The sequence below is a fragment of the Tuber melanosporum genome (assembly GCF_000151645.1).
Source record: "Tuber melanosporum whole genome shotgun sequence assembly, scaffold_1, strain Mel28".
Lineage (NCBI taxonomy): Eukaryota > Fungi > Ascomycota > Pezizomycetes > Pezizales > Tuberaceae > Tuber > Tuber melanosporum.
The window spans coordinates 378273-387775 of record NW_003298755.1 but is presented as its reverse complement, the minus strand read 5'-3'; positions in this window follow the sequence as shown (position 1 = coordinate 387775).

The window sequence follows — 9503 nt, the reverse complement described above, 5'->3', positions numbered from 1 at the left end:
CATAGGGCCCGACCGATCTACTACAACCAGGATGGTGTCATATCCTGCCGATGGAGGTAGGTCTGTGATGAAATCCATAGTGATTGTTTCCCAAGGACATTCGGAAATCTCATTTGATTTCAGTAATCTGTACGGTGTGTGTTTAGCCATTTTCATTCATTAATATATGTTGCAATTTTTGACATCTCTTTTGATATCCTCTTACAATCTTGACTAGTAGAATTACCCTGTGATGAATTCCATGGTTTTAGCTGTTCCTCTGTGTCCTGCCTTTGGGATATCATGATGTTGTTGTATGATGCTTGTTCTTATCTTTTCTTCCTCCAGAATCTATTGTTTTCTATTGTACCGCATGTTTTCATCCTTCCGTTGGCATAAACTGGGGGCAATCTCTTTCATCATCTTTTTCCTTACTTTAATACTTCTCTTATTACTCGAATTGTTTTGTCTTCTTCATTTGCCTTCTTACTTCACTTTCCCTCAGTTAATCTGGATTTGATAACTTCAATTGCCTCAAAGTAAACTTTTGATGATAGTGTTTGTATTTTCTGTTTGATCCTAAAATCGTCTTTTGTTTGTGGTTTGTTACTTGCAATTCTCGTGAGAGCATCTGGCTTTCCACTCTCCTTTCCTGGTCGATATTGGATCTTGAAATTATATTTGCTCAGGTGTTCTATCAATCTTATCTGATGATTACTTAATTCCTTCATGGTTATGAAGAAAACCAGATTCTTATAATCGATAAGGACTAAGACCAGAAAGTTGTTATTCAGGACAATCTCCTTCATTCCTTCAATGCCTTAACTATTGCTAGTAGTTCCTTATTAGCAATATCATAGTTGCATTCTGCAGGAGTCATTGTCTTGGATCGATAAGACGCTGTCCTCCACTTTCTGTCTTCGCATTGTCGTGAGAGTATTCTGGAGCAACATATTTTGAGGGATCTGTTTTGATCATTGTCTTTCGGTTTGGGTTGAAATGGACCAATATTAGTGTCGATGTCAGGTGAGTTCTGATAGCATTATATGCTTCCTGTTCTGTTTCTCCCCATTCTTATTTCTTGTCTTCCTTAGTTAGGTTCTTGAGTAGTTTAGCAAGCCTGCTAAATTCTTCTATAAACTGCCGATAGAAGTTACAAAATCCCACAAAACACTATATGTCTATTATGTTATTGAGCTCTGTCCAGTCCTCTCTGGCTGCTATTTTAACTCAGTCAACTTTGACTCAGCTTCAATTGATAATAACTCTGAGGTATTCGGTTTCTTCCTTATAGAATTCGCATCTTGTTGGTTTGATCTTCATTCCTGATTCTTATATTGCAGCCATGATGTTGTTAATATCCTTCTGATGTTGTTGCATATTTTCTGAATAGATAAGTACATCGTCTAAGTAAATAATACAACATATAGCCAGATACTTATTGAGTACTTTGTTGATCCATCTTTGGAATAAAGTCAGTGCATTGGTTAGCTCGATGGGCATAACTAGGTATTCAAACATTTCATATCTTAAGGTGAATGTGGTTTTCCATTGGTCTCCTGCTTTGATTCAGATGTTATGGTATGCGTCCTTGATGTCAAGTTTGGTAACTTATTTTGCTGATCATAATCTGTTCAATGCTTCATCAATCAAGGGTAGAGGATATTGTTCCTTCTTGGTAACTAAATTGAATACTCTGTAGTTAACACAGAGTCTCATCTTTCCATCTTTCTTCTTGAAGAATAGTATAGGAGATTCTCCAGATACAAAGAAGTCTCTGATCCATTCTCTATTTAGGTTTTGCTTGATATACTTTCTGAGATCTTCAAGTTCTGTCTCTCATAGTGGGTATAGCTACTTGTAGGAAATTTCTATTGATTTTCCCTTTTTTCATCCTTATCTAGCTGAATTTCATGATCAATTCCTGGTCTTCTGGGTGGTAGCTCTATGGCTTCATCTTCCTGGAATATGTTTGTAAATCAATGGTATTTTTTTAGAATCAATTTTTTCTATTTCTTTTTGCTGTAGTGTTTCTAATCTTAGATTCCTAGCTCGTTGCTGATATTGATTTTTACTAGGATAGCTTTTTCATCTTTGTATATCTATTTGAGAACTCCTGTAGTATCTCCTCTTCAATAGTACCGTCTGAAGCCCTGTGCTGAGATCTCTTTAATTTCAATACCTTTTGTTATATCAGGCTAGGTTTGGTTTGTACTTCTGAACCCCTTCTCTCCTCTTATGATATTGTCTAGTTAATATACTTTATGCAGTTCTTTATTATTGATCTTATCAATTATCAATTGTGCGATTCGATCTTCTTTCTGGACTTCGTAGTTCTCTTCAGATAGGTTGGCCGGAACCACCTTCATTTCTCCCATATAGTTAGCGCCAATTACCCCAGCATTGGTCATAAGTCAGTGTCTGACCGCTAGACCGCTGCAGGGTACCATCTGTCCATAGGTATCAGCTGGTAGTTCAATGGCTATTCCTATCACTATTGTGGCCTGTCCGTTAGCAGGTATCTTGGTTCTCTCATTGTCGTATAGGTTATGTCCTGCTGCTCTCTTAAAACCATTCATAGGCACTTTTGCCCCTTGATCCAGTCTTTGTATCCGGACTTTCTTGTCTTACTGCATTTCACTGAACTTTGCATTCAAAGTTTCTTCCTCTCCTTTTCATATCAGTGTTGAGTAGAATACTGGCGAATTGTTGAGACCTTGTGTCGCATATCGTTTGCTGATAAAGGTCATCTTGTTCCCATTCTCATCAGTTATCTAGTTGTGTCTTTGTAACCATTGTATCCCTAGGATTATCTCATAGTTCTTGAGGTCTGCTACCTGGAAGGTTGCTGTTTCCCTATGCCTGTCAGTATTAGTAGGTACTTCCACTATATGAGTTATAGGATCCTTTGCACTGGGCTTCCTATCTGCTAAGTAGACATGTCTCTCTTTCTTCGCTTTCTTGGTATGAAGGCAGTATTTGTCGCAGATTTCCTAGTTGATAAAATCTTCAGTAGCTCCTGAGTAGAGTATTGCATATATTGTTGTTCATTTGTACTTTTTATTGTATATCTTTGTTGTAATTATCGTATGATTTTCGTCTTCTTCTCCTTGTTGCATGTGTAGTGCCGTATAGTAGTTCTCTAACTTGATGGGCTTTCTAGGTCCACATCTTGGGTCTTTCAGATTTCTCTTTACTGGAGACCCTTATCTTTTTCCACTATTAAGTCATCGGCAATCATCTCACGGATGTTACTTTTCTTCTGAAACTTGTTGCGATTGTTTCCAGCTGCTGTTGTCCCTTGATATCTGTTGTCAAGTCGGCTCTGGTACTTCCATATCCTAGGTCCTGCTTTTTCACATCTCCAGCAGAGTTTGCCGTTTATTCTTCTAGTATATTCTTCCTTGGATAGGTTCACAGCTGGCCCTGCCCTTGCTTTATCTAATTCCATTAGCACGTTTATTGACAATGCGCTACTCTTGCTTTCAGTTGCTTGTAGTCAGAATATCCCATCTATATTCCTTGATAATTCAACCATCCTGTATGCTATGATATTCTCTGAGTTGTTTCGAATCATTACTAGTTGGTTATCTTTATCAATGGCCCGTCTTGTAAATGTTTCTGATGTCGTGAAGGTGAAGTTGGAATTTCCCCATGCTACTCATAGTCATTCACTACAGTTTCTTAATAGGATGATGTATAGAGTGACATTTTTGAATTCTACCTCATATTCTAGTAGTCGACATTCGTTCCAGTATGCTGAAAATATTTGCTTTCCTTGTTAGAGTTTTTCCAACTTTGATCTTGCCATTTCTTTAGTATTGGGATCACCAAATTCTTCAAAAAGCATTGTCTGAAATTCCTCATAGGTGACCCAGTCCCATTGCTTCATTCTATCTTAGGAAGACATAATCTATTGTCCAGTGAGTCCCATTAATAGTGATTCTACATAGGGAATTTTGATATTGTCATATCGTCCTCTGTATTCTTTGACCATAAAATATCCTTCCCAATATGCTAGGAATATTCATAGTGTATCTTTGCCTTCTTCGTACATACCTGATTCCATTGCTTTGAGCCTTAGGACATTTCCTTATGCTGTTATCATATTTCATATTGCCGTCATGAATGACTGAAATCAGCCTTCTGTCATACCTAAGACATGGGTTTGTAATGCTGGAGTGGCCAAGACCAGTGGTACTCGTACTGCTGATCCAGAAATCCTTCTTGGTTATTAGATTCCTGTAGGCCAGCTATCGATTAGTGATCTGTTTTCTGGTATTACTGGACTTCCTTCCCTCAAGGACTCTGCTGAAATGTAATTAAGGGCATTGCTAAATTCCACTAGGTTCAGGTTTTGATCATTGATATCGATATCTCTTTTCCCATCTGGACTGAAGGACGCTGTCTTATACTATTTGGTGTCACTCTAAATGACGCTTAGTAATGTAATGATCCTCCTTCAGATAGTTAGTTCTTGGCGATGGGAAATGATACTTTTCTTCTTCTTCTTTCTTCTTTGGCTATGCACTAGATCTTAGGCCTCTGCCTATATTACTGATGGTACAAAACCAGTGTCTTCTATCTGTAATATCTATTGTAAGTTTTCTCTAACTCTACTTTGTACAGAGCTTTCTCAGTGTAGTAGTAAAAATAGTCATGAGAGTAATATAGAATGTAAAGGTGTTTTATATTCATTAAAGTAATAAATAGGAAAAGTACTTAAAACAAAGCGTGAAGAACCTATCCTCCTTGGCTGTACCTGCCTCCTTATATAGTGTTCTTCCCACTATACATCATGTGACCCAAAGCGGTCACATGCTTGAAACCAAATCATATCAAACTAGTTATATGACTAAAGTGATTACATGCTCAAAACCCATAACCTTGTAGCAAGGTCATGTGCCAAAAATCATAAACCAATTATGACATAATTAACAAGTCATAGGACTCCAAGTGGTCACAGGCGTGAAGCCCATAACCTCGTAATAAGGTCATGTGCAAAATATACATCATATATGCAAGGCATACCCATAAGACATACTTGCAGGGCATACTCACTAGGCACACATCCTATGACTTATTATCGAGTTATGTGTAAAATATAAGAAATCATAATATAATAAGTTATATGACCTAAATGAGTCATATGTATGAAACAATATCATACCTATGACTCATAATCATGAGTCATGTAAAAACCTTTTTCTTACCAAGTCACATTTGTAACAGATTACTTTAGTTTAGCTACGCATATGGCAGGAGGGGGGCATGGAACCAAGGGTGAGAAATAGGTTCCATTGACCACTTTGGTCTATCACCACCTCTATTATTATTTTTTGTTTATGGTGTTTGTTTAGATTACAGGAAGCAGGTACAGGTCCTCCTCACTAGTATGCTTTTCTGAGGCAACTGGCAAAGCGAGTTCATAGGGTCAACAGCCTGGCATGTAGGCATGAGTAGTGGACATGTTGGTTACCTCTTCCCTGCCATGTACTACTAGTCTGGTTAGATTGATTTTGATTTTCTTTTGTGATAGATAGGACTATGAGACAGTATTCAGACTGGGTGGTAGTGATTTCATGTTTGTTTGATAAGGAACCTGGTCAGGTTGGTCTTCTGTTCACCTTTAGCTATACTTAGTGCTGATTGGCCTCATATCAGAGGAACTAGGGACTTGGACTGCAGAGAGCGCTGAGTTGTTTGATAGTCTAGTAATTAGTTCTTGTACAGGGATGACTTTGGAATGGCAGGTGCGGGATCCTTGACTTGGCGATCTTAGGATTAGTGGTATATGGGTTAGCAGTATCCCTGTATCGGCAGGGGCTCATTGTATGCCAGTATTAGTGGTACAAGTTTAACTAAAATTAGATTGAATTCTAAGTACTTTTCTCGTCCTTACTTTCACCCTACCTCAGAACATAAAGGTTCGCACTTAACTAATTTGAACTCTTGATTTGATCTTACGATAGCCTTCAAGTCTTTAACCTCAAGTACTATTTTTGGGCCTAATTGTTATCCCTCTTTCTACGTTTCCTGGAAGTTCTTACTTCCTTGTACTTATCTTTACAGTTGTTAACCTTGGTTACATCCTCACAATCACAATGACTAAGTGAGCCTCCATCCCCTCCACCTCGTCTGCCTTACTGTAACAATCCCTCTTAGGATAGTTAGTGCTTGGCAACGGGGAACGATACTTCTCTTCCTGTCTTCTTCCTTTGTCTTACGATAGCCCTAGGCCTCTGCCTACGTTACCGATAGTACAAGACCCTTGTCTTCTACCGGGAACGCCTATCATAAGCTTTCTCTAACTCTTCTTCGTAAAGCGCCTTCCTTGGCGTAACGATAACCTTGCAATAAGGATAAAGATCGTAAAGGTATTTTATATTCGTTAAAGTAATAAGTAGGAAAAGTACTTAGAACAAAGCGTGAAGAACCTATGTCCTCGGCCGCATCGGCCTCCTTATATAGTGTTCTTCCTGCCTTTAATCATGTGACCTAAAGTGGTCACATGTGCGAAACTAAATAATAACAAACTAGTCATATGACCAAAGTGATCACATGCTCAAAACCCATGACCTCATAGCGAGGTCATGTGTGAAACTCATAAACCAATCATAACGCAATAAACAAGTCATATGACTCGACTGAGTCATATGCACGAAACCCATAACATCATAATGAGGTCATGTGTGAAACATAAATCATATGCGCAAGGCTTACTCGTAAAGCACACTTGTAAGGCATACTCGTCAGGCGCATGTCCCATGACTCATACTTGAGCCATGTGTGAAAGCATCACAAATCCCACACATAACTAATCATATAACCCGAATAGGTCATATGTGTGAAATGATAACATACCTGTGACTCATAACCATATGTCACGTGAAAACCCTTTCCTCACTAAGCTACGTTCATGACACTTACATTCGTAGGTAGTTTTTTCTGATATTATCGAGAAGCATTTCATGCTAGTCAGAGACAAACTGATAGACTGCAGAGTTGTCTTGGCCAACGAAGATTTGATTCAGTAGATGGAGATTGTCTAAGAAGGCTTGGATTCGACTCATTTCGTTTATAACTACTAAGTGCGAAGTAAAGTAGATAAAATAAGATAGAATCGTAAAAGCAATATTATATTATTAAGGCCTCTTCTCCTTTACTTGATGATGTCTAAAATCTTGGGAGACATTTCAATATTTATATTCCATATCTGAGTGTTCATGGACTACATCTATCTATTATACAACTATATACCTCTCTGAATGTAACTCGCAATGTTGGGTATTCTTCTAAGGTGCAAGTACCTGGAAACCATAAAAATCACCATACCCTTTTGGTAATTACAATATAACTAACTAGGAGTCATGCTGTTCCCAATAGTAATTATCTGATTATCCAAGTCTTTTGACTTATAGCTAAGTTCTCAAGTCGAACAGAATTAACCCCAATTGTGTCTGTCATTGATGAAATAATTAGTTTCATCTGCGGGTTGTATCTGTGAAGGAGGTTGTAATCACAATCTTTCTAGGTCATCTGACTTCAAACTTTCATAACTCTTTACTCAACTGACAGAAATCTTCTGGAGGACTTCCTACTAATTTTTCAAGAAGCTATTCCACTGGATTGACAGATAATCCCTCAGTCAGAAACTCTTAGTTGCTCTGGATAACGTTGTTTCAATTGCCATTCTAGTATTGAGAGTTATCCCTCCAGCTACAACATTTTCTGCAACCTAGTTGTAATACTCCTTGAAGTCCATGAACTTCTATCGTAGTATTCCTCGGAGTTCTAGACTCTTCTGTTTATTGTAGAGTGGGTGCGAATGTATTGGTTTCTCATTTAGATCCTTTATCATTCGATACCATTTTTTCATGTACAAATGTCCCATCGCTTATGGCCTATTCCAAGATGTCACATCTTTGAAGCCTAGTAACGTTCTAGATAGTTGACAGATTTACCCTGTTCTGCTTCCCAGACCTAGCAGAAGGTCCCCTCATATATATCCTGTGAACAAGATCCGGTCTGATAGATGGCAGCAAGGTATATGGTATCATTCTTACACCTTCAATTCTGTGGCAATATAGTCACAGGATGCAACTGAGATTGATATTTATGATTACGTGAGTACTACATGAAGGGGCCAAAGCAGGGTGTTAGAGACCAATGATTCCGATTCTGAGTGAGGTTACCCTACTTAGGATGGTTCCTAGGTATCAGATCCTGGTATTCTTAACACTTCACACAAGAGGTCGAGGTATCTTGTCTTCAGTACCATGTTTCTGTTTTTTCTCTGTGACTTCATCATGCTGTAACGGAAGCATCTACTTTGTCAGGTACCCTAGTCTCTGAACACACAATGGTTCACGGCTTGGTTTCTATGTTGGCTGCTGACATTCCTGTAGTTATTCCCTCTTCTCCTGTCACCTCAGTCGCTTCAGTTACTACAGTGGTCTCGGTTGTGAGGGGTGGGCTTCACTTTGAGATTTCTCAGAGGCCAGTAGAGGTACACCCTCTTGAGAATATTATGCCAGTGGTTATCCTGTCCTTCCTTATAGCTGTAGCTATAAGAAATAGTTTGGGTAGTCCGGTTCCTGTTACGTTGGGTATGGAAGACATACATGCTACTGGTATGGGGTAGGTGATTCCCCTTGTAGTGGCACTGGCTGCAGTGGTATTATTATCCTTATTAGAGGGGGCAGTTACCCAAGTCCTCTGTAGCTGAACCTGTGACTTATTAGAGTAACGCCTCTGGTGGCATCTCTCCTGTTGCGGTAAGTAGCGATGAGGGTAGCCTGTTGACTTCTATTTCTAGACCTGTGCCTGGAGGTGGGAAGAGAAACAGATGTAAGAAGCGCTAGGTCAAATACGATCAATCCTGGCCCGTGCCACTTGTACTCAACTCTGAAGGGTCATTGCCTTCACCAGTTCTCTTTTATAAACCGGCCGCTCCAGAGTCCATGGCGGGTCTACTGTCTGTGGAGGAAGCTGAGGAGTTTGTAGAGGATATTCCTTGAGTATGTTCAGCCAAGCATCTATGGCTCAGGGACATGGACTTCTTGGTGCCTTCCAACAAAGTATTTGAATTACGCTACTACTGCGGCACTCGTTGGATAATCTGGGACTGTTCATACCCTTTCAGCTAGGAAGCTCTCACTCTGTATGTTGGCTTTTCTTTGAGTTTACACTCTTGGATATTGGGTATTTCGTTTATTTTGGAATTTAGGGAAGGTTACTGAGGAAGTTAGTGGGGGTGTCCTAGGATCATTGAGTGGGAATACTCAGTTGGGCTACTACAGTGAAGGAGGTTTTTAAGGGACAGTATTCAGACCAGGTGGTAGTGTTTTTATATTTTTTGGACAAGGAACCTGGTCAGGTTGGTCTTTTGTTCAGCTTCAGCTTCACTGTAACCGGTACAGGTACTCGGTTATTGGTTTTGTTTTATGTTTTGTTTTAAGTATTGTTTTGATACTTGGTTTTGTTTTATGTTTTGTTTGAAGTATCGCTTTGATACTTGGTTT